Below are 27000 nucleotides of genomic sequence, written 5' to 3'. Positions count from 1 at the left end.
AACAAAACAAAGAAACAATAAAAATTGGATTCAAATTTCCCCAGGAAGTAACTTGGTGGGAAATTATCTTCCACCTCATCCTCATAAATCTGAATGGTACTTTAATCACAGGTGGAGCAGGAGGGTGCAGCTTCCTACGCAAATAAAATCTACCTTTACAGCTCAGGTCATTTAAGGACTCACTCAGTGTGTGTATGGGAGACGCAGCCGTCAACGTTGGGGCCTAATTTACTGTTTGAATTACAGCAATGTCGATGTGCCGTACATTACATCCCATTCAGAGTAAAAAGGCTTTCTGGACGCAGGCCAGCTCCGGGGTGGGATGGGCAACGTGTAAAAATTCCACAATTCCTTTGTACTATTAACGTACCTTAGGCAAAATGGACAACCCCTTTAAGTGTTGGTGGTCCTTTCTGCCATTCCCTTCCTTCCCTCTCTCTAAGGCCGCGTACACACGGGCGGACTGTTCGCCCAACTTTGTCCGCTGAACAGTGTTTCAGCGGACAGTCCGCTCGTGTGTGGGCTTCAGCGGACAGTTTCAGCGGACAGTCTGACGAACAAAGTTTTTCGGAATTTCCGTAAGACTGTCCGCTGAAACTTGGTTTGAGCGGACAGTCCGCTCGTGTGTAGGCTTGTTCGTCAAACTAAGTGCACGATCGGACTTTTCAACGGACTAGGTCCGATGGTCTTCCCGACGGTGGAGGTCCGACTGACTTTTTGAACGAGCGGACTTGGCCACACACAACCGGACTAGGCCCTTGTACACACGATCGGAGATTCCGACAACCAAATCTGTCGGATTTTGTCCGAAACTGTTGTATACACACGGTCGGACGAAGTTGTCGGAAAATCCGATCGTTCAGAACGTGATGACGTTATTTTGTTACAATGGGACTACGTTCAGGCTAGTAGCCAATAGCTTTGGTGTAGGAATTTGATCTGAGCATGCGTGGCACTTTGTCCGATCGGAACTCTCTACACATGATCGGAGCATTTTGTCGGAAAATATTTCCGGCAAGTTGGAAAATTTGGTCCGACGGATATTCTGACGGAAACAGTCCGATGCAGACCACACACAGTCGGAATATCCGACAAAACGCTCCGATCGGGCACATTCCGTCGGAATCTCCGATCGTGTGTACAAGGGCTAAGTCCGTTTGAAAGTCCATTCGTTTTGAACGTGATGACGTAAGACGGAACTAAACAAGGAAGTTCAATAGCCAGTAGCCAATAGCTGCCCTTGCGTCATATTTGGTCCATCGGACCAGCACCCAGATGAACGGTTTTCCCGATTTTTAGTCTGGATAGATTTGAAACATGTTCTATTTCTAGGTCCGTCTGATTTTTTTTTTTTATAAAAAGCGGTCGGACTAGCCCACACACGATCGGATTGTCCGATGGACTGATCCCTTGAACCTAGTCTGTCGGAAAGTCAGTTCGTGTGTATGCGACATAAGAGACCCTTATTTGTGCATGCAGCCCGACAGGCCAGGAAAAGGGGGGGGCAAGGGAGCCCCCCCCCAGCCATACCAACATGCCCTCAACATTAGAGCCCTCCGCCAAAGCACCTTGTCCCCATGTTGATGAGGACAATGGCCTCTTCCCTACAACCCTGGCTTGGTGGTTGTGGGGGTGTGGGGAGTAGATTATCAAAATCTGCAAGCCGAGGGTATGGAAGTTGAGGCTGCACTGAGCCGTACCTGCCTACGTCTTCCTACCAGTGCTATATTTGAACCCTTTTAAAAAGGAGGCCCCAGATCCCAGACCACACCCTCCCCACCATGTGAATGAGTAGGGGTACGTAGTACCCCTACTCATTCACCCAAAAAAGTCAAAAGTTAATGAAAACACAAGACAGTTATTAAAAAAAAATAAAAAAAAACATGTCCCCCCAATGTGAACCCATCATCAATCATGATGAACACTGGTTGCCGACCTACATGAGAAAAAAAGTAAACAAAGGGACGGGGCCACCCTGGGACATCATTTGGTGACCCTGCCCCCTGACAGTACTCAGTGACCCCGCCCCGTGACATAATAAAGGGATTTTTGAAAACCAATTAGAGCCTCAGGCTCTAATCATTTGTTTACACACAACAAAAAAACATTAAAAACCATGCGTTCGGCCCTGCATGTAGATTAGGGGCCAGGTGCATGGACTTTGAGGGGGCGGCTCCCCTGCGCCCTGTATGAGCAGTCGCCACTGTATACATATGTCACACTTTACCATGCCTTGCATTAAGGCAGCCCATTGAAATAAATGAGATTTGGGTTATCACAGATCGGACTAATGTGTCGATCCCGGCCCCTTACCACGTGATCAGCTGTCAGCCAATGACAGCTGATCACGTGATGTAAACAGAAGATTGGTAATCTTTTTTTTCTCCTCACACTGATAGTGTGAGAAGAAAAAAAAACAGATCGCCAGCTTCTGTGCAAGGGACATCGGCCGCCTCCTCTGTGCCAACCAGTGCCGCCTGCCAGTGCCCACAGTGCCACGAATCAGTGCCCACCAGTGCATAAGTGCCAGCAATCAGGGCCACCTATCAGTGCCCACGAGTGCCACCTACCAATTCCCACCAGTGGTGCCAATCAGTGCCTCATCAGTGCCACCTAGCAGTGCTACCTACCAGTGCCGATCAGTGCCCATCACTGCCACCTAGCAGTGCTGCCTATCAATGTCACCTATCAGTGCCCATCACTTCCACCCATCAGTGCCCAGCACTGCCACCTATCAGTGCCCATCAGTGCTGTCGCCTATTAGTGCCCTTCAGTGCCGCCCATCAATGCCACCTAGCAGTGCTGCCTATCAGTGTCACCTATCAGTGCCCATCACTGCCACCCATCAGTGCCAGCTATCAGTGTCACCTATTAGTGCCCTTCAGTGCCACCTAGCAGTGCTGCCAATCAGTGTCACCTATCAGTGCCCATCACTGTCCATCACTGCCACCTATCAGTGCCCATCAGTGCCAGCTATCACTGCCGCCTATTAGTGCCCTTCAGTGCCGCCCATCAGTGCCACCTCTCAGTGCCCACCAATGTCACCTATCAGTGCCCACCAGTGCCACCTCATCTGTGCCCCCCGGTGCTGCCTTATCAGTGCCCATCAATGCAGTCTATCAGTGCCCATCAGTGCAGCCTCATCAGCGTACATCAATGAAGGAGAAAAATTACCTGTTTGCAAAATGTATTAACAAAATATACAACGGTTTTGGATTTTTTTTATTTTATTTCAGTCTTTATAAAAAAAAATTAACAAAAAATAAAAACCACAGAGGTGATCGAATACCACCAAAAGAAAGCTCTATGTGTGGGAAAAAAATGATAAAAATGTAATTTGGGTCCAGTGTTGTATGACCGCGCAATTGTCATTCAAAGAGTGACAGCGCTGAAAGCTGAAAATTGGTCTGGGCAGGAGGGGGGGATTAGATGCCCAGTAAGCAAAGTGGTTATACAAAAAAAAAGGTGTGATGATGTCACATGGTTCTGACATAATGCGTTATGGTGTGTTACAGCAAGCTGCAGTGCAAGTGCCTTGCCTTTGTGCATTGGGGTGCCATTAAAAAATGAATGGCGCTATAATGCCGCATACACGCGACCGGACTTTCCGTCAGAAAAAAGGTCAGACGGAATCATTTCATCGGATAGTCCGATCGTGTGTGTGTGGGGGCTTCAGCTGATTTTTTTTCTTAAAAAATTCTGACGGACCTAGAAATAGAACATGTTTTAAATCTTTCAGACGGAATCAATTCCTATCGGGGAAAACCGTTCGTCTGTCCGCTGCTCCGACGGACCAAATACGACGCAAGGGCAGCTATTGGCTACTGGCTATTGAACTTCCATTTCTAGTCCCGTCGTACGTCATCGCGTTCGAAACGCACTGACTTTGGTGTGATCGTGTGAGGGCAAGTGCGTTCGGCCTGTTGGAAGTCTGTCGGAAAGACCGCCAGAGTTTATTCTGATGGAAAGTCCGGTCGTGTGTACGCGGCATTATGCAATGCGGCGGTATTGTGAGTGTTACCGCGATACTTTAGTGTAGATGAATGCTATAAAAACTTTTTTTGTTTTGTTTTGGACCCAGATTTGAAGTGTTTCACAAAGTGGAATGAATGTGCATAATGCAAGCTGCCCTCCTTTAAAGGGGAACTCCAACCAAAATGTTGTTTTCAGTTTTAAACCCAGAAGGGAAGTTATTATTGTGTCCCCCGATGAGGAGATTCACCCTTGTGACTATTGTCACTTGGGTAGAAGATGATGAGAACCCCCAAAACCCCCAAAACTCCTTTAAAAAAAAATGAAATATTTGTTTCGGGTAGACTGACCCTTTAAAGCGGAGGTCCACCCTAAAGTGGACCTTCCGCTCATTGGAATCCTCCCCCCCTCCGGCGCCACAATTGGCACCTTTCAGGGGGGAGGGGGGTGCAGGTACCTGTACAGTACAGGTATCTTTACCCACTTCCGGCGTAGATTCTGCAGAAGGTACGCCCCTTTTCGCAGAATCCACGCCCCTTTCCGAAAGTCCCCCGCTGCCTGCTGGGAAACACACGGATCCCATGAGACAACTGGGACCATCCTTATTGCGCAGCGCAACTCGCGCATGCGCAGTAGGGAACCGGGAAATGAAGCCGAAAGGCTCCACTTCCTGATTCCCATACCCAAGATGGCGACGGCAGCACCCGAGAGACGATCGAGAGATCGGCTTCGGGTGCCGACATCGCGGGCGCGCTGGGCGGGTAAGTGTCACTATTTTAAAAGTCAGCAGCTGCAGTATTTGTAAAAAAAAACAAAAAACAGCGGACTCCCGGCAGACTCCTGCTTTAAAGCGGAGGTCCACCCTAAAGTGGACCTTCCGCTCATCGGAACCCTCCCCCCCTCCGGCGCCACAATTGGCACCTTTCAGGGGGGAGGGGGGTGCAGGTACCTGGATAATCCAGGTAACTGCACCCACTTCCGGGATAGCTCTCTGCGGAAAGGGGCGGACTCCCGGCGGACTCCCGCTTTAATACATTCTCTTCATCTTCTTTGAATTCAGTATCGGAATCTGGAACTCGTTCTTCTGGAAAAGGAACTTTCACTCTGATTTATGAAGGATCTCGGCGTACTATACACACCTGTGTTGTATGGCAACCTCCACTATTTCACAACATGTAATAAATACTCAAGCAAGGCATGGCACATGCAGTATCTCACAAAAGTAAGTACGCCCCTCACATTTTTGGAAATCTTTTCTTCTCTCTTTTCATGTGACAACACTGAAGAAATGACACTTGTCTACAATGTAAAGTAGTGAGTGTACAGCTTGTATAACAGTGTAAATTTCCTGTCCCCTCAAAATAACTCAACACACAGCCATTAATGTCTAAACCGCTGGCAACAAAAGTCAGTACACCCCTAAGTGAAAATGTCCAAATTGGGCCCAAAGTGTCAATATTTTGTGTGGCCGCCATTATTTTCCAGCACTGTCTTAACCCTCTTGGGCATGGAGGTCACCAGAGCTTCACAGGTCACCACTGGAGTCCTCTTCCCCTCCCCCATGATGACATCACAGAGCTGATGGATGTTAGAGACCTTGTGCTCCTCCACCTTCTGTTTGAGGATGTCCCACAGATGCTCAATAGGGTTTAGGTCTGGAGACATGCTTGGCCAGTCCATCACCTTTACCCTCAGCTTCTTTAGCAAGGCAGTGGTGGTCTTGGAGGTGTGGTTGGGGTGGTTATCATGTTGGAAAACTGCCCTGCGGCCCAGTCTCTGAAGTGAGGGGGATCATGCTCTGCTTCAGTATGTCACAGTACATGTTGGCATTCATGGTTCCCTCAATGATCTGTAGAGTACACTCCTAAGTAAAAATGTCCAAATTGGGCCCAATTAGCCACTTTCCCAATCCGGTGTCATGTGACTCGTTAGTGTTACAAGGTCTCATGTGTGAATGGGGAGCAGGTGTGTTAAATTTGGTGTTATCGCTCTCACTCTCTCATACTGATCACTGGACGCACAACATGGCACCTCAAGGCAAAGAACTCTCTGAGGATCTGAAAAAAAGAATGGTTGCTCTACATAAAGATGGACTAGGCCAGGGATATGCAATTAGTGGACCTCCAGCTGTTGCAAAACTACAAGTCCCATGAGGCATAGCAAGACTGACAGCCACAAGCATGACAGCCAGAGGCAGAGCATGATGGGACTTGTAGTTTTGCAACAGCTGGAGGTCCGCTAATTGCATATCCCTGGCCTAGGCTATAAGAAGATTGCCAAGACACTGAAACTGAGCTGCAGCACGGTGGCCAAGACCATACAGCGGTATAACAGGACAGGTTCCACTCAGAACAGGCCTCGCCATGGTCCACCAAAGAAGTTGGTTGCACGTGCTCAGCGTCATATCCAGAGGTTGTCTTTGGGAAATAGATGTATGTGTATGAAACCCCATGATGCTTGTAAACTTGTTGTCGGAAATTCTGAGTGTGTGTACACAAGTCCGATGCACAAGTCCATGCATGCTCGGAATCAAGCAGAAGAGCCGCACTGGCTATTGAACTTCATTTTTCTCGGCCTGGTCGTATGTGTTGTACGTCACCATGTTCTTGACGTTCGGAATTTCTGACATTTGTGTGACTGTGTGTATGCAAGACAAGTTGGAGCCAACATCTTTCAGAAAAAAATCCACAGTTTTGTTGTCGGAAAATCCGATTGTGTGTACAGGGCATTAGAGGAGGAGAAGAAAACGGATTTTGTCAAAGTATGCTGACCTACTGCACCATCATGTAGTAGATATTTTTTTGATATGCTCCCCCTAGCTGGGGAGTGAAGGGCCTCTCCCTAGTGAAGAAAGGGGTGAAGCATGGAAAGTTTCTACTTCTTGCAGTAAAGAGCAGCCTAGTTCACCATCTTCTGGCCTGGACATTCCTATCCTTTACAGTTGGGGTGGCCACACATTGAGCAAACTCAATGTAGCTGTGTAGACTAGACTTGCTCTGTCAAGCTGGAGGCTCATTAAGTTCCCATGGGCAAGGGTGTGGAACAAGGTCTTTCTTTCCGCTATTAAGGCCCTGGTTGAGCAGGATCTTTGACCTCTGATTGTGAACCTGGGGAGATCCAGTTGGACTAGCCAGGTGACTGCTGGTTGGTTCTGGAGCAGGGGCCTCCAAACTTTCTAAACAAAGGGCCAGTTTATTGTCCTTCAGACTTTAGGGGGGGGGGGGGGCAATTGTGGCCAGCCGGTTTGGAAATTTTCCTGACATCAGTGGGAGTAAACATCACCACATTTGATATTAGTTGAAGGAATAATGCCCCATTGCCCCATTGTTGGTATCATTGGGAGGAATAGCAACCCATTGTTGGTGTGAATGGGAGAAATGGTGCCCCATTGTTGGTGTCAGTTGGTGGAATAGTGCCCCAAGGGCCAGATAAAGGCAAGCAGAGGGCCACAGTTTGGAGACCACGGTTTTAGAGTTTGAGCTCCCTCCAGGGACCTGAAGAAGAAAAGCCCTGAGTTCAGGAAAATGGTCTCCAACAAGCCTGAACTGATGGAAGTGTACAGTTGTGCCAAGTGTTGTCTGCTCTCCTAAAGGTTACCCCTTGGGTCCAGCCCACATATGATTGGGGTATGTTGTAACAATTAACCAAATAATGAGCATATCTCTTGTTACCATGTATTGTTTGTCTCATTTCTGGTGCGCTATGCTTCTGAGAATAAATTGTATTATTAATGTTTCCATTTTGCATTTATTTTCGGCGTCAGGTTGTTGGTATGGCCCCAAGCATGTATGTAATGTTCTTCTTTTTGCCAAACCACAATGAATTAGTCATCAATGTGGTGTTTATACACGAGAAACGAATGTGTTATTGTGGTTGATTCATTGTTTCATTGTACTGGATGCCAAATTGAAGGCAAATTAAAGGCAAATCCACTCTGCACTACAAGGGCACTTTGGAAGTGCAGTCACTGTAGATCTGAGAGGGGAAGATCTGAAATGAGGGGAAGCCCTGCTGATTTTATCATCCAATCATGTGCAAGCTAAAATGCTGTTTTTTTATTTTCCTTTCACGTCCCCCACGGATCCTCAGCGACTTTACTTCCAAGTGCACTTTCAGTGGATTTGCCTTTAGAAAATAAACCCAATTGTGTAACAAATACAGTTAACATTTTTACTGGGTGCTCTACATTGGGGGGTCAGCAAACTGTGGATCACGGCCAAATGACTGGTAGACTGCGGTCTGGGCTTGCTGACCCGCCATCCCAGAGAATCAAACAGAGTGCCATGTACAGGGACTACTTGTAAAGTTGGAGCTGTAGTAGGGAGCAAGATGGGATAGTACTCGACAGGACACTGTCAACAGTTCACAATGGGCATCATGGCTCTATCGAAATCCCACGAGATCTCGCGGCAGGCATCGGCAATGACTCCTGGGAATAAGACGATGCCTCCTCTGTAGTGCCGACTCCTGTCCCATGCGAAGTGAAACCAACAACACTCCCACCTCTTATCCCGGCCAGCGGTCTCCAGAGTGGTGCCAGCAGCAGGAAAGAATAGATCTTCAGGTCAGTGTGAAGCAATACACCGGGCATAATAGTATAAGGCTGCTTTCACACTGATATGCTGCAGGTTACCCACACTGGGGGTGCAAGGCTGTGTACAATGCAGTTTTCCTGCTGGTTTTCTGTGCTTAGCCATAGACTCCTATTATATCCTGCGGGTTACACTTGCAGGATATAATAGAAGTCTATGGCAAAGCGCACCTAACCCAGGAAAGCTGCGGACACATCGCGCTGCACCTGCAGTACAGGTAAACCGCAGCACATCAGTGTGAAAGCAGCCTTATAGGGGGCTCAGAAGAGTAAGGGTTCATTTACATTTGCAGTTTGGGAGGGGGGGGGGTGGTAAAATCCCATAGTTAAGGCAAGTTTTTACCACCTCTGCCCCAAACTGTACCCCCTTTAGCTGCAGTGGCCAGGGGTGTACTGATGTCGCAAGCAGGAGTTATATGCCCTCTCATGGTTGGTGGGTGTAGCACCTGCCGATCATGACCCGTTTAAGTGAATGAGGCCAATCTACAAGTGCCCTGCAACCTCAAGCAGTACAGAAAACAATGGGTTAAAGCAGTTGTATTGCTCTCTCCCCACCTGCTTTAACCCCTTGGTCCCTACAGAAGCATGCAGTTGCGGGGCGCTTGCAGAGTGGCCCCATTTACTTGAATGGGTCACGATTGGTAGACGGTAGAATCCACCAAAAGCAGTAGGGGGCTTAATTTCTGCTGCGAAATGTCTAAACCCTAGGCTACTGCTTTAGCGGCTAAAGGGGGTAGGGATTGGGGCAGTAAAACTGCGACTCAACCCCCCACCAACTTTACGTTTGAATAAGCCCTAAGGGTGCTGCTGCCGAATGCAACTAAGGGCTCATTCACAGGTTCAGTAGGCACTGCTGCTTCTCTAAAAAAGCGATCCGAGTGTGTTTGAAAGATGGCGAGGTGGCAATATGTTGCCTCCTCACTACCCGATTTAAACCCATGATTGCTGTGCAATGCATGCAATTGCTACATGGTAGTATAGAAATTAGAGGTTTAAATCGGGTGTGAGGAGATGACACTGTGCCCGGTGATCTTTGACGTCTCCCATGTGGTTCAGGTAGGTCTCCACCTCTTTAAGGTTGCCTACCCCGGGCCTGGTCTACATTCTCTGTTCTCAGCACAGCTCAGGGGCCAAAGAGTTTAGAAATTTTCGCAACAGATTTTTTTTTTACCATATGCTTGCGGTCATAATGTTAAGTGTAGGGCAGTCAGGACCACTTAGGAAGGAGGCGCTCATTACACGCACGTATGCCGTATACCACAACAGCCCCTACTTTGCACTCTGTGACCTACAAATATAGATTCTTCCATACAGGATGAACGGGAGCGCACTTTGTCATCACTCAACCCTCTATGAAGAGCAACAACACATTTCAGATATGACTGATACCTCTCGCCCCTGCCTCGGGGCACAGGTTTGTGCATCAATAAAACATTTCCCCGGGAAATCATCTTGCCATGTTAATAATGGACTGAGTCATGATGAAAAACTGCTACAAGGCCAGGCAGGTCAGGATGCACACTCTTCTTGGGAAATGTTTACGTCTGCCATAGAAAGAACACATCTGGAATTAATATGGAAGCTTCTGGTGGGACACAGTATATGAACAATGAGCTCCACCAGTCATATCAGTGCATTCTACCGTCATAGACACCCCCCATCACACAGGCCCCCAGTTAGTTACACAGTCCCTCCATAACATGTCCCAATCCCACATAGCACCCATATCACATAGTCTTCCCATCACAGGACCCCCCAATCACACAACACCCCTTCATAGAACCCACCCAATCATGCAGTCCCTCCATCACAGAACCCCCAATCACATGGCCCCCTCATCACAGAGCCCCCAATTACACAGTCTTTCCATCACAGAACCCCCAAATCACAGAGCCCCCCATCGCAAACTCCTCCCCTCCCCATCACAGAACCCCTCAATTACACAGTCCACCCATCACAGAGCCCACCAATCACACAGTCTCCCCCATTACAGAACCCCAGAATCCCACAATCCACCCATCAAAGAGCCCACCAATCACACAGTCCCCCCATTACAGAACCCCAGAATCACACAGTCTTCCCATTACAGAGCCCACTAATCACACAGCCCCCCCCCCTCCCCATCACAAAACCCCAGAACTACAAAGTCTTTTAATCACAGAACCCACCAATCACATCCCCCCATCACAAAACCTCAGAAGCACACATTCTTCCCATTACAAAGCCTGTGAATCACACAGTCCCCCCATTACAGATCCCCCCAATCACACAGTCCCCCATCACAGAGTCCACGACTCACACAGCCCCCCATCACAGAACCCCAGAATCACACAGCCCCCCATCACAGATCCCCTCCAATCACACGGTCCCCCCATCACAGAGGCCCAGAATCACACAGTCCCCACTAACACAGAGCTACCCCAATCACACAGTCCCCCATCACAGATCCCCTCCAATCACACAGTCCCCCATCACAGGGCCCCCCCATCACAGTGTCCGCCAATCACACAGCCCCCCATTACAGTCCCCCTCCAATCACACAGCCCCCCCCCATCACAGAGACCTAGAATCACACAGTCCCCCATCACAGATCCCCTCCAATCACACAGTACCCCATCACAGAGCCCCTCCATTCACACAGTTCCCCCATCACAGATCCCCTCCAATCACACAGTCCCCACTAACACAGAGCTCCCCCAATCACACAGTCCCCCATCACAGATCCCCTCCAGTCACACAGTCCCCCATCACAGTCTCCCCCATTACAGAATCCCACAATCCACCCATCAAAGAGCCCACCAATCACACAGTCCCCCCATTACAGAACCCCAAAATCACACAGTCTTCCCATTACAGAGCCCCTGAATCACAAAGTCTCCCCTATTACAGAACCCCAGAATCACACAGTCCACCCATCACAGAGCCCACCAATCACACAGTCCCCCATTACAGAACCCCAGAATCACACAGTCTTCCCATTACAGAGCCCACCAATCACACAGCCCCCCCCCTCCCCATCACAGAACCCCAGAATTACAAAGTCTTTCCATCACAGAACCCACCAATCACATCCCCCCATCACAAAACCTCAGAAGCACACAGTCTTCCCATTACAAAGCCTGTGAATCACACAGTCCCCCCATTACAGATCCCCCCCAATCACACAGTCCCCCATCACAGATCCCCTCCAATCACACAGTCCCCCATCACAGGGCCCCCCATCACAGTGTCCGCCAATCACACAGCCCCCCGTCACAGTTCCCCTCCAATCACACAGCCCCCCCCATCACAGAGACCCAGAATCACACAGTCCCCCATCACAGATCCCCTCCAATCACACAGTCCCCCATCACAGAGCCCCTCCATTCACACAGTTCCCCCATCACAGATCCCCTCTAATCACACAGTCCCCACTAACACAGAGTTCCCCCATCACAGATCCCCTCCAATCACACAGTCCCCACTAACACAGAGCTACCCCAATCACACAGTCCCCCATCACAGATCCCCTCCAATCACACAGTCCCCCATCACAGGGCCCCCCCATCACAGTGTCCGCCAATCACACAGCCCCCCATCACAGATCCCCTCCAATCACACAGTCCCCCATCACAGAGCCCCTCCATTCACACAGTTCCCCCATCACAGATCCCCTCTAATCACACAGTCCCCGCTAACACAGAGTACCCCCATCACAGATCCCCTCCAATCACCCAGTCCCCCCTAACACAGAGCTCACCCACTCACACAGTCCCCCATCACAGATCCCCTCCAATCACACAGTTCCCCCATCACAGAGCCCCCTCTCAATCACACAGTCCCCCCAACACAGAGCCCCCCCAATTACACAGTCCCCCATCACAAAGCCCCCCATCACAGTGTCCGCCAATCACACAGCCCCCCAATCCAACAGACCCCCATCACAGATCCCCTCCAATCACATGGTCCCCCCATAACAGAGACCCAGAATCACACAGTCCCCCATTACAGATCCCCTCCAATCACACAGTTCCTCCATCACAGATCCCCTCCAATCACACAGTTCCCTCTAACACAGAGCTCACCCAATCACACAGTCCCCCATCACAGATCCCCTCCAATCACACGGTCCCCCCATCACAGAGACCCAGAATCACACAGTCCCCCATCACAGATCCCCTCCAATCACCCAGTCCCCCCTAACACAGAGCTCACCCACTCACACAGTCCCCCATCACAGATCCCCTCCAATCACACAGTTCCCCCATCACAGAGCCCCCTCTCAATCACACAGTCCCCCCAACACAGAGCCCCCCCAATTACACAGTCCCCCATCACAAAGCCCCCCATCACAGTGTCCGCCAATCACACAGCCCCCCAATCCAACAGACCCCCATCACAGATCCCCTCCAATCACATGGTCCCCCCATAACAGAGACCCAGAATCACACAGTCCCCCATTACAGATCCCCTCCAATCACACAGTTCCTCCATCACAGATCCCCTCCAATCACACAGTTCCCTCTAACACAGAGCTCACCCAATCACACAGTCCCCCATCACAGATCCCCTCCAATCACACGGTCCCCCCATCACAGAGACCCAGAATCACACAGTCCCCCATTACAGATCTCCTCCAATCACACAGTTCCCCCATCACAGATCCCCTCTAATCACAAAGTCCCCGCTAACACAGAGCTCACCCAATCACATAGTCCCCCATCACAGATCCCCTCCAATCACACAGTTCCCCCATCACAGAGCCCCCTCTCAATCACAAAGTCCCCCCTAACACAGAGCCCCCCCAATCACACAGTCCCCCATTACAGAGCCCCCCATTACAGTGTCCGCCAATCACACAGCCCCCCCATCACAGAGCCCACCAATCACACAGACCCCCATCACAGATCCCCTCTCATCACACGGTCCCCCCATCACAGAGACCCAGATTCACACAGTCCCCCATCACAGATACCCTTCAATCACACAGTCCCCACTAACACAGAGCTCCCCCAATCACACAGTCCTCCATTACAGATCCCCTCCAATCACACAGTCCCCCATCACAGTGTCCACCAATCACACAGCCCCCCATCACATATCCCCTCCAATTACACAGTCCCCCATCACAGAGCCCCCCATCACAGTGTCCGCCAATCACACAGCCCCCCCAGCACAGATCCCCTCCAATCACACGGTCCCCCATCACAGAGACCCAGAATCACAGAGTCCCCCATCACAGATCCCCTCCAATCACACAGTCCCCCATCACAGAGCCCCTCCATTCACACAGTTCCTCCATCACAGATCCCCTCCAATCACACAGTCCCCGCTAACACAGAGCTCACCTAATCACACAGTCCCCCATCACAGATCCCCTCCAATCACATGGTTCCCCATCATAGAGCCCCCTCTCAATCACAAAGTCCCCCCTAATACAGAGCCCCCCCAATCACACAGTCCCCCATTACAGAGCCCCCCATTACAGTGTCCGCCAATCACACAGCCCCCCCATCACAGAGCCCACCAATCACACAGACCCCCATCCTAGATCCTCTCCCATCACACGGTCCCCCCATCACAGAGACCCAGAATCACACAGTCCCCCATCAAAGATCCCCTCCAATTACACAGTTCCCCCATCACAGATCCCCTCCAATCACACAGTCCCCACTAACACAGAGCTCCCCCAATCACACAGTCCCCCATCACAGATCCCCTCCAATCACACAGTCCCCCATCACAGAGCCCCCCCATCACAGTGTCCGCCAATCACATAGCCCCCCATCACAGATCCCCTCCAATCACACGGTCCCCCATCACAGAGCCCCCCATCACAGTGTCCGCCAATCACACAGCCCCCCCAGCACAGATCCCCTCCAATCACATGGTCCCCCCATCACAGAGACCCAGAATCACACAGTCCCCCATCACAGATCCTCTCCCATCACACGGTCCCCCCCATCACAGAGACCCAGAATTACACAGTCCCCCATCACAGATCCCCTCCAATCACACAGTTCCCCCATCACAGATCCCCTCCAATCACACAGTCCCCACTAACACAGAGCTCCCCCAATCACACAGTTCCCCATTACAGATCCCCTCCAATCACACAGTCCCCCATCACAGAGCCCCCCATCACAGTGTCCGCCAATCACATAGCCCCCCATCACAGATCCCCTCCAATCACACAGTCCCCCATCACAGAGCCCCCCATCACAGTGCCTGCCAATCACACAGCCCCCCCAGCACAGATCCCCTCCAATCACATGGTCCCCCATCACAGAGACTCAGAATCACACAGTCCCCCATCACAGATCCCCTCCAATCACACAGTCCCCCATCACAGATCCCCTCCAATCACACAGTCCCCGCTAACACAGAGCTCCCCCAATCACACAGTCCCCCATCACAGTTCCCTTCCAATCACACAGTCCCCCATCACACATCCCCTCCAATCACACAGTTCCCCCATCACAGAGCCCGCGCTCAATCACACAGTCCCCACTAACACAGAGCCCCCCCAATTACACAGTCCCCCATTACAGAGCCCCCCCATCACAGTATCCGCCAATCACACATCCCCCCCATCACAGAGCCCACCAATCACAGAACCCCAGAATCACACAGTCCCCCATCACAGAGCCCCCACCTCAATCACACAGTCCCCCCAACACAGAGTCCCCCCAATCACACAGACCCCCCCAATCCCCTATCACAGAGCCCCCCAATCACACAGTCTCCTCTTCACATCAGTGCCCTACATTTTGGCTCCAGCAGCACAACAGAGGGTGGGAGGTGGAGCGTCCAGTCCTATCCACACCATGGCAACTCATGATCCTCATCTGGGTAAAACTGGGTCCTGTCATGGCACCCCAGTGGAACCCAAAGAGCACCTCTGCTCTATTTTGTGTGAATGAATAATGTTCGATTTGGATAGAAAATAGTCTAATAACATTCGGTTTTGCTCCCATGCACACAGAACAAATATACATGTAGGCTGAACAGCTCTTATTTCTTATAAACCTGCCACTTGCTGTGAGATTACAGGCGACAAAACGCACAAAACACATCAAACGGATAAATCTCACGCAGTGCGGCAAATACGGTTTGTCCGCTACATCACTGTATATACCATATATAAATCTTATTTCTTAGGATTATTCCAGCTCAGAATGACAGGGAATCTTCATTTTGCTATATTTTGTGTTTAAATGTATCTAAGGTAACATTTATTTTTATTTTGCTACATATTGAAACATATTGTAACATTTGACATAATACTAATCAGTGTTGTTTACAGGAGATTTCTTATCGGAGTCCCTGAGGTTTAATGGTTGATACATTTCCATTTTCAAGGGAAAACAGACCCGGGCTTATTGTTTGCACTCCGGTTTTTGTTTGTCTTCTGTATTAAAAGCCCCAGCTTTGGGGTCGTATAGAATCGAGACTTTGGACTTTTACCTCCTGCAGTTATTTTTAGTCGGTTAAGCACTTTTTAGAAAAAAATATAGTATTTGAACTTTAGGATCTGGTCCAGACTGAACTCCCAACTGATAGAAAAAAGTAACTAGGTCCAACTACAGAGCCTTGAAAAAGTATTCATACCCCCCTTGAAATTTCCCACATTTTGTCATGTCACAACCAAAAACGTAAATGTATTTTATTGGGATTTTATGTGATAGACCAACACAAAGTGGCACATAATTGTGAAGTGGAAGGAAAATGATAGATGATTCTCAACATTTTTTACAAATAAATATGTGGGGGGGCATTTGTATTCAGCCCCTTTTACTCTGATACCCCGAACTAAAATCTAGTGGAACCAATTGCCTTCAGAAGTCACCTAATTAGTAGAGTCCACCTGTGTGTAATTTAATCCAGCTGTTCTGTGAAGCCCTTAGAGGTTTGTTAGAGAACCTTAGTGAACAAGCAGCATCATGAAGGCCAAGGAACACACCAGACAGGTCAGGGATAAAGTTGTGGAGAAGTATAAAGCAGGTTTAGGTTATTAAAAAAAATCTCCCAAGCTTTGAACATCTCACGGAGCTCTGTTCAATCCATCATCTGAAAATGGAAAGAGTATGGGCACAACTGCAAACCTACCAAGACATGGCCGTCCACCTAAACTGACCGGCCGGGCAAGGAGAGCATTCATCAGAGAAGAGCCAAGAGGTCCATGGTGACTCTGGAGGAGCTTCAGAGGACCCCACCTCGGGTGGGAGAATCTGTCCACAGGACAACTATTAGTCGTCTCTCCACAAATCTGCCCTTTATGGAAGAGTGACAAGAAGAAAGACATTGGTGAAATAAAGTCATAAGAAGTCCTGTTTGTAGTTTGTGAGAAGCCATGTGGGGGAGGGGGCAGCAAACATGTGGAAGAAGGTGATCTGGTCAGATGAGACCATAATTAAACTTTTTAACCTAAAAGCAAAACGCTATGTGTGGGGAAAACTAACACTGCACATTATCCTGAACACATCATCCCCACCGTGAGACATGGTGGTGGCAGCATCATGTGGTGTGGATGCTTTTCTTCAGCAGGGACAAGGAAGCTGGTCAGAGATGATGGGAAGATGGATGAAGACAAATACAGGGCAATCTTAGAAGAAAACTTGTTAGAGTCTGCAAAAGACTTGAGACCGGGGCGGAGGTTCACCTTCCAGCAGGACAACGACCCGAAACATCCAGCCAGAGCTACAATGGAATGGTTTCGATCAAAGCATATTCATGTGTTAGAATGGCCCAGTCACAGTCCAGACCTAAATCCAGTTGAGAATCTGTGGCAAGACTTTAAAATTGCTGATCACAGACGCTCTCCATCCAATCTGACAGAGCTTGAGATATTTTGGAAAGAAGAATGGGCAGAAATGTCCTCTCTAGATGTGAAAAGCCGGTAGAGACACCCCCAAAAAGACTTGCAGCTGCAATTGCAGAGAAAGGGGGTTCTACAAAGTATTGACTCCGGGGGGCGCCATACAAATGCCCCCCCCCCACACTTTTCACATATTTATTTGTAAAGAAATTGGAAAACCATTTATCATTTTCCTTCCACATAAAATCCCAATAAAATATATTTATGTTTTTGACTGTAATGTGGAAAATTTCAAGGGGTATGAATACCTTTTCAAGGCACTGTATGTATACTATGCATTCATTACAAAAATAATTACTGAGAACAGCTAGTATACATTTCTGCATAGTTCTTTATATTAGCAACTTACTTGGGAGATTTCATCCCACACTCCAAAGATATGCTGGTAGGTCTTCCTTCCAAATTGGCCCTAGTATCGATTTAGGGACCATAGATTGTAAGCTCTTTGGTGACAGGGACTGATGTGAATGTACACTATGTAAAGTGCTGTGTAAATTGTAGATGTGTGGACTAGTCTGGCTCTGTCAAGCTGGAGACTCAATAAGATCCTATGGGTAAGGGCGGGGGATTTTTGTACTTGCTAGTACGACCCTGGTTGGCCTCTTTCATATGGGCAGCAGGGGGCAGTAAAATGGGCCCTTGGCCAACCACTGAAAGTGTAAAATACAGCTGGGGGAAGAATGTTCACATGACGTCACAGCAACACTTTGCAACATGCCAAGTTGACAGGTGGCATCGCCTGTCAAACTCGGCCAGTCAAGTCAATGTGCAATGGAGAGCCAAATCCGATTCCCAGATAGCAAGCAAGTGTGCTGAAAGTTTGAAAATAACTTGCTAAGCTTTTGCTAGACTTGCCGGGCTTCACACATTTGTTGCACAATTGCAGCAAGTCCATATTGCGTGACTCCAGATCAACTTTCTTTGCAAACCGTTCTGCAAGTCTGCTGCAAGTTCTGGTTCAGGTATGTTGTGCAATACTCATCCCAACACGTGGGGTCACTGCAGGTGAATTTTAATGCTGTAGACTTGCAGCGCTCTTGCTGTAGACGCACCACTGCAACTTTGCTCGTGTTAGAGACTTGCCAAGAAAATTTGCTACAAATTGGAAAAGTGTACAACTTGGCAGTGATATGTGCAGCAAGTTAACAGACTTACAATTCAACACTGCCACAAATGTGTGGCAAGTTATCCTTGCTATCTGGGATGCTTGACTTGCAGCTGCAGCAAATTATCCCAATTATATACTGTCGTTCGGCATAAAAAAAGAAAGAGCCATTCAGGAGGTAGCAGGATCGCATCCTAAGCGCCTGAGAATGGCTGCTTAACCGCACTTTGAGAGGAGATCCATCATGGATCGCTTTTCAGAGCACAGGCTAGTGTGAACAAGTGAGTCTGACTTCAGGAAAAATGGTCTCCAACAACCACAAACTGGGTTATTATGGAAGCGCTCAAAGGTGCCAAGTGTTGTCTGCTTTGCAGAAGGTTCGATTTTCCAATCATAGGATGGTGAGCGGGGGCCAACAGGTCCACCAATTAAGTGGATTTCATCTGGTTTATCAGGAACTGTCCGCAACGTGCCTGGTGTATGGCCAACTTTAAGAAAATGTCATAGCTGGGTTATGTTGTGTCCTCCTCCAAGATTTCCTACGTTTAGATTTCCTACATTTATGAGTTTTTATGAGTTTAGACAGTGGCAGCACTAGGGTGTGGTAAAACTTTACATTGGGAGGGGCTTAAGGGGCACGACTAAACAAAATCCAGGTTTTGGATATGTGCTGGGGGTTACTTTGGGATGAAAGAGGACTTGTGCTAGAAGGTGGGTTGTCAAATATGTGCTGGGGGGGGGGGGGTGCTCTGGGAGGGGAGAGGATCTGTGCTAGAAGGTGGGGTGGAGGGGCTGATAAGTACTGCGGGGCACATTGAGACAGGAGAAGACTTGTAATATTAGGTGGGTTGGGGGGGTCAGATATATGCTGGGGGGTGCTCTGGGAACTTATGCTAGAATGTGGGGTGGGGGGGGGGGTTTAAATTCACTAACCCTTCTAGCACAAGTCCTCTCTCCCAAAGCACCCCCCTACATATCTTCTTACCTGAGACACCCCTCCCCTGTAGCTCTCCATTCATAGTAAACTCACTGCAGTCCACAGATCAGCATGGCTCACACAGTGGTGTCCCTCCTCCCTGGTGCCGCTTCCTTTCTGTGTACAATGTCCAAATCTAAATGCAAGTTTTATATGCCGCCCCCCTTCTTCCAAAATATTGACCACCGGCCGCCACTGCATTAGTGCAGCGGCGTATCTAGGGTCTCTAGCGCCCTAGGTGAGAATCGGTATGGGCGCCCCCCCACCCCCCTACAGTACAGACCCCTCCTACAATACAGACCCCTCCTACAGTGCAGACCCCCTCCTACAGTACTGAGCCCCCTACAGTTCAAACCCCACCTACAATACAGACCCCCCTCTTCAGACCCATAATGTACATAACGGAGGAGGGGGAGGCGGCTTCACTCTGCTCGGCTGTGTGAGACAGCCGAGACTTATCAGAGCCGCGGGGCAGCCACAAGAGAAGGGGATCATTGTGGCCGGGTCCCGGGTGTGCTGACGGGTGTCCCTCGGGTCAGACTCGCAACCCCCCCCTTGCAAAGCCAGGCTCTCCGTGTGTTAACTGCCGCTGCCTGTCACCACGCCCACGCTCTGTGCCGCTGCTCAAACCCGCCCGCGGTTTCCGCTTCAGTCGTGGAGGGGTGCTGGCCTGACACCCCTAGTGTGTGGCACCTGGGGCGGCCTGCCCCCCACTTAGAACGCCACTGGGCCAGCCCACTAGCCCAGCAGCAAACAGCAGTGCTCTGCACCTCCAGCCCACCGCTGCTGTGCCTGTGCTGCAGTGAAGAACAACGCCAAATGGCACCCCCTCTCGGCCTGCACCCCTGGCGTGTGCCGATCTTGCCAACAGCTTGGTACGCCCCTGCATTAGTGTGATGGTCAGTGGGAAGAATGCTCCTTATACTCGGGAAGAATTATCCCCTTACAGATAGGTAAAAAGATCAATGGTGTCGGTGGGGAACTTATCTGAGAAGCAGAAATTGCTCATTGCTCAAGGAACCCCTAGAGACCTCTGGTGGAATGTTAGAAATCAATGGAATCCCAGTTAAGAAACCCTGGTCTAGATACTCCGCTTTAGAAAATTTTCGGAAAAGTTATGATATATTTGCCAACGTTTTGTTAGTCTCATGCCCTGTATACATGATCAGACATTCTGACGACAAAATCCATTGGATTTTTTCCAGCGGATTTTGGCCCAAACTTGTCTTGCATACACACGGTCGCACAAAGTTGTCCGATCGTTCAGAATGAGGTGACGTAAACCACGTACGACAGGACTATAAAGAGGGCAGTAGCCAATAGCTTTGGTCTCATAATTTAATTTAATTCTGAGCATGCGTGGCACTTTGTGTGTTAGAATTATCTACACACGATCGGATTTTGTTGTAGGAAAATTTTAGATCCTGCTCTCCAACTTTGTGTGTCGGAAATTCCGACGGAAAAAGTCCGATGGAGCCCACACACGATCGGATTTTCCGACAACACGATCCGATCGCACATTTTCCGTCAGAAAGTCCGACCGTGTGTACAGGGCATCAGGGTGTTCTTCTTTCATGAAAGTTCCTCTGCAATGCAGTTGGATGAAAAGAGCGGTTTGGCAGGGTCGGCCATTGTCAGAGGCTGCTGTGACCTTTGAATAAGCTCTGATATAACCGCAATGTGTTATATAAGGCTGCAAAGTGGATCGTTCAATGATTACCAGGTCAGCGGACGTCCAGGATCCGCATGAAAACAAACAAGTAGAATCGTATTCTGTATTCTTTTTATAAAACACAGAATATCATTGACTAGCTGACAGCTGGATTTTGCAGCCAACAAAGTATTTTAACTGGAACAAACCGTAACTCCTTCCACCTGCCAGCCAGCACAAGTGCAATGGTACAATGGTAGGGAGAAAACTTTCACACGACTCGTGGCCACTCATTAAAATTAGAAGAAAAGAGGTTTAACCCTAAACTACGTAAAGGGTTCTTTACTGTAAGAGCGGCAAGGAGATAGCTGTAGATGGTTCCAGATTTTACACGGATGATGGTCGGCCACACACAAGGTTTGCTGTAACCACTACAGACACCATTTTTACATCAGGAAGCATTGACACCCCAAATGTCAGCACAGGAAGCGGAGTTGTGTGCTGTAGTCAAAGCATGTCATCTGCTAGAGAATCAAAGGGGAAGCGTTTACACTGACAGCAGATATGCGTTTGGAATAGCTCACGATTTTGGGCCTATTTGGAAAGCACGGGATTTCCTGACTAGTGCAGGGAAGCCAGTGAGACATGCAAAACTCATAGCCCTTGTACACACGGTCGGAGATTCTGGCAACCAATCTGACGGATCTTGTCCGAAACTGTTGTATACACACGGTCGGACAAAATTGTCGGAAAATCCGATCTTTCAGAACGTGATGACGTTATTTCGTTACGATGGGGCTACGTTCAGGCTAGTAGCCAATAGCTTTGATGTAGGAATTTGATCTGAGCATGTGTGGCACTTTGTCCGATCGGAATTCTCTACACATGATCGGAGTATGTCCGATCGGACCAGTTTGTCGGAAAATATTTCCGGCAAGTTGGAAAATTTGGTCCGACGGATATTCCGATGGAAACAGTCCAATGCAGACCACACACAGTCGGAATATCCGACAAAACTCTCCGATCGGACACATTCCGTCGGAATCTCCGACCGTGTGTACAAGGGCATAGAGCGGCTATTTGAGGCCTTTCAGAAACCAGCAGAAGTTGCCATCTTGAAGGTAAAAGGGCATGCAAGGGGAAATGACAGCCAGAAGAAACGCTTTAGCGGACCGAACGGCAAAGGATGCTGCCCTTATGGCATTTGGAGTCACACCCACTGTAGGGGTTGCCCAGGTAGCGGGGACAGATTCCCCTCATCAAGAGCGGTGGGATGTAGACAGGGCCGGACTTACCATTGTGCTTGACTGGGCTCAAGCCCATGGGCCCCACCCAATAGGGGGCCCCCGCCGAGATACATAGCCGAGTATACTTGGCTCGGCTCCGCTCACAGTCACTCCCAGTCCCTCCCTATGATGTAGATAACACAGGGACTGGGCATGACTGTGAGCCAAGCCAAGTACACTCGGCTCCGCTCGGGACTGCGAAAGGACCCGAGAGCCGCCGAGAGGACCTGAGAGCCGCCGAGATACACAGGAATCTGTATCTCGGTGGCACCATTTTTAAACTTCAAGGCTGCAAATGACACTGGACAAGGGTGCAGATGGATGGGCAAGGCTGCAAATGGACACTGATAAGGCTGCATTGATGGGCATTTAAATGTAAGTTTTTTTCCTTAAACTTCCCTCCTAAAAGTTTTTTTCCTTAAAATTCCCTCTTAAACTTGGGGTGTGTGTTATACGCCGATAAATATGGTAATGTATAGAAGGTAGGGCCCAAAAGTGACTCAAGCCCAGGGGCCCCCACCACCCTAAGTCCTGCCCTGGGTGTAGATACTCTAATTCAGTTGCAGAACCAGGCCCCTGACGAAGAGAAGGATAAGTGGATCAAATGTAATGCTACCTAAAATCAGCAGGTACTATATATATATATATATATATATAAATAAATAATAAATGCAATATATATATATATATATATATATATATATAAATAAATAAATACATAGTCATACAATGGAAAAATAAATACATAGTCTCCACCGCTAATGAGCAGAGATCAGTAACTTTGATGGTTTCAAAAGAGATAGACACTCCACAGATTTGTTTAAACATTACATGCCCGTTTAACACTAAACGTACACGGTTGGGCAATTCAGATTGCACCGAAGCAAAGATTACAGTTTATGGAGGAAACTATGGTCAATATTATTATATCCCAGATCCAGAAGTAAATAGAACCCTTTATAGTACAAATTGCTCACAGTTCCCAATGTGTGAAAATATCGGTTACCTGAGATTCCATGTTATTGCTTCCAGTTTTTTTTAGGCGCAGGCATACCGTCCATACGTAGAGGGTTATATTATATATGTGGAAATAAAGCTTACGCCTGGCTTCCTACTAATGTTACAGGTACATGTTATATTGGGAAGTTAGCACCTGCTTTGGCTGTTCGCAAAGATACAGTGCGACCAGATCAAAGTCCAGAATACCCTTTAGTGTTCAAAAGAGAGATGTCCACTGAAGGTGACATGACGTGGTCCTGGTTCCCTTCCTGTACAGGATGGGGAAATGAAGCAATGAAAAGAATAAATAATTACACTAAAATTGTAGATAAGATTATTAACCTTATGTAGCACTGACCCCCGAAGGAGCGGCTGAATTTCTTGGGCTTACCGTTACCTTCCTCACCTCGCATGCGTCTAGGGGTGTCCCGAGGTAGATGGCCCAAAAACTGCAGAGACTGATGGCTGATCCACTTGAAGGGATTTTTATTTGCAAAAAATAGTAGCTAACAAACAGTCTCTCAGTATAGGATCAGAGGGTTTAGGTGAAAAGCTCAGGTACTCTTAGTATCAAAGTCAGTATGAAAAATAACTCTCTTACTTTTGAATAAATCCGGAGAATAGCCATTCACAACTGGATCCTCACCCTAGTTGGATAGTCCTTCTCTCACCAGGCCTAGCAGCCAGTAGGGTGTTTGAATCAGCAACAAGTCCCTGCCATGGACTTATAGAACATGTAAAGGAAACTTGAAAACTTGTAGAACACTAGTGTGGTACCAGTATCTTGCAGCTGGCCCGACGATAGCACACAAGATTGGATTCACTTGGGTCCTTCAGCTTTTCCAGGCTCTTGTTGAGAATCCAACCCTTGCGTGGCCTTCTCCCGAAGAGTCCTCCCCTGGATAAGTTCACAGTTGCTGGGCCACTCTAAAAATCGAGACGGCACCGGACCACCTCCGAATCCTTTTTGTAGTTTCCTCGCCTCGGGCTAGCCAGCCCCGAGACGTAAAGTCGGGTGGATCCGCACCCCAGGCCATGGAAGTCCTGGGGGCTGGTCAGGAGGACCAGGACCATGCAGTCAGAACATACTTCTGGACCACAACCCCCGGAAACACGTGACATCCCCATCTTAAGTACCCCCTCCCAGAAGGCACAGCATGAGTGACACTCCCACTGGGCTGGTTCCGAGAGAAAGTAACCTTAAAGCACCCAACCAGATTGTGTTTCCATACCTGCCAGAAGTGACAGCACCACCTATGGCCAGGCAGAACACCCCTCAGTCCATTCAGACTGATGCTGAGGTCAAAATTTAGAGTAATCATACCCAAACCAAACTGCGGCTTAAGGGTAACATTAAATTTCAAAAAAAAAACAGAGCGCATGCTCTTCAGGAGCCGTCGCTACACTTACTACCACTGATATAAGTTTATTAAGTGAAGAAATGGCTAAGATTAAAAAAGTAGTATTAGACCACAGATTAACGCTAAATGATCTCACTGCAGCTCAAGGTGGGATGTGTAAGTTATTTCGCACTGACTGTTGTATATACATTTCTGATAATGAGGACATTATTAAAGGGCATCTAGCTAAGATAAGAGAACTACAGAATAAGGCCAGAGATATTGCTAAAGATGGATGGAACCCCTTTAAGGGTTTAGGAGGTTTTGGTGACTTTTTATATGGCAAAGCAACATGGTTACAGGAACTAGGCGCTTACATTGTGATGTTCCTATTTCTCATATTTCTCATATTTGTTATTTACTTACTTCCTCATCAGGCTGTGCCCCTGTGTGACTACCCGCTGTACCAACAAATGGTCCACCAGCCCTGATGAACCCATTATTGTGAGAAAGCTGCGAGAGAGCTGAACTGGACGCCGTCTCTCTGCGCCAATGTAACAGGAGCTACCAGCAGTCGGCTGAATGTAACGTGGAGAAGAATGGTGCCAAATAAACAAAAGGAGAGAAATGACATGGACATTCACTGTACTGTTCATTTAAGCACAAGAGACTCCATTTTGTTCTCTCTGTTGAAATGTGTTCTGTAACCTTCACCTATCACACCTCTCCTACTAAACGCTCTCTACTCCCCCCTCCCCCCTCCCTTCTCAATGTTTTACTTTTGCAATTGTTCTATTCGCTAGCTTTTAATAACATATTTCTATTTGTTAGTTTTTAATAACATCTCACACCACCCCTTTCTTATCTATGTATAAAATAACATGTAATAATACATTTTGACACTGAACGGACATTTTAAACACAGCGATTGAGTCCTGTGAATCTGTTCCTGCAGCTGCAGTATTAACTTTGTTTTAGGCTCGGTTCACACAGTACGCGGCACGACTTGCAGCGCCGCGACCTGCCGCGACCTCAGCGGCGACTTGCAAAACAACTTCTGTATAGAAGTCAATGCAAGTTGCCCGAAGTCGCCTCAAAAGTAGTACAGGAACCTTTTTTCTAAGTCGGAGCGACTCGAGCCGCTCCTATTAGAACGGTTCCGTAGTACAGAACGGGGCGCGACTTGTCAGGCGGCGAAGTCACCTGGACAAGTCGCCCCTGTGTGAACCGAGCCTTAGAGTCCCAATCAGAAATTATTCATAACAATTTTGGCGGTGGTCTCAGCGGGGGAGGAAACTATTAGATAAGCACCTGAACGACCGCAACACACAGGCAGGGCCGTTTTTAAGGCAGGGCAAAAGGGGCAGCTGCCCTGGGCCTTGTCATTGTTGTGGGGCCCAAAGCAGCTGTCTCATACTTGCCAACTATCCCAGTTTAAATTCCCTCATCCCTTGAGGTTTTAGTCCTGTGCTGTGTCCCAATGTCTCAGTGTGAAGTGCTGCTACAAATGACTCACCTGCAGACCCTGTGTTTACATGTAAATTACCGGCATTCATATGTAAATAGCGGCGGCATTCATATATAAATAGCGCAGGCCGGCAGCCTTGATATGTATATCATGCCCCCCTGAGGTCATGTCCACAGAAATCTCTAACAACCAATCAACAAGCAGAAATCAAGTTCTGTAACCTCTAGCAACTAATCAGTGAGCCACAATGTGTGCTGTAACCTCTAGCAACCAGTCAGTGAGTGGTAATGATAAACTGTAACCTCTGGCAACCAATGGAAATAGCTGCTTGATCTGATTCAGTAAACTGATTTTGCATTTAGCTGCTATTTATTGTATGTCTCAGAGCAGGTTGAGAGCAAAAATGCATGGGGGGGGACCCAAGAAAAGTTTTGCCCAGGGCCCAATCAATAATAAAGATGGCCCTGCACACAGGGATATACAATGGACTTGTGTCTATTTTTCAACCTCACCTACTATGTAGCTATGTACAGATATGGAAAGCGTCAGAAATCTTCAGAAAAGAAACACCATAGACAACTACTGTGCCAGGCGATGTTATTTGTCACTGTTAGGCACCCTCTGTAGCTGGGAGACAGCCCGGGATTTCATGACAGCCCCTTTCACCCCTCCGGTGATCTCTGACCCTGATCCTGCCTCGTGTGCAAAGTCCTACAGTTTATTTTCTTTAGAAAGCAGCCACAGCCTGAGTAGAA

The 27000-nt window shown here is 48.5% G+C and overlaps 1 long non-coding RNA gene across 1 annotated transcript in view; it reads left to right on the top strand.

The window, feature by feature from the left end:
- The window catches only part of LOC143934944 (uncharacterized), a 28852-nt gene extending 2119 nt beyond the window's left edge, over positions 1–26733 (top strand). Inside the window, exons 2-3 of the long non-coding RNA XR_013263445.1 lie at positions 5033–5194; positions 25215–26733. This is a non-coding gene — a long non-coding RNA (uncharacterized LOC143934944). The remainder of the gene's footprint in view (positions 1–5032; positions 5195–25214) is intronic.
- Positions 26734–27000: the final 267 nt, after the last annotated feature.

Source organism: Lithobates pipiens, unplaced genomic scaffold (genome assembly GCF_037356315.1).
Source record: "Lithobates pipiens isolate NorthernLeopardFrog02 unplaced genomic scaffold, aLitPip1_a1.2 Scaffold_28, whole genome shotgun sequence".
Taxonomy (NCBI): domain Eukaryota; kingdom Metazoa; phylum Chordata; class Amphibia; order Anura; family Ranidae; genus Lithobates; species Lithobates pipiens.
This window is presented reverse-complemented; position numbering and strand designations above follow the sequence as displayed.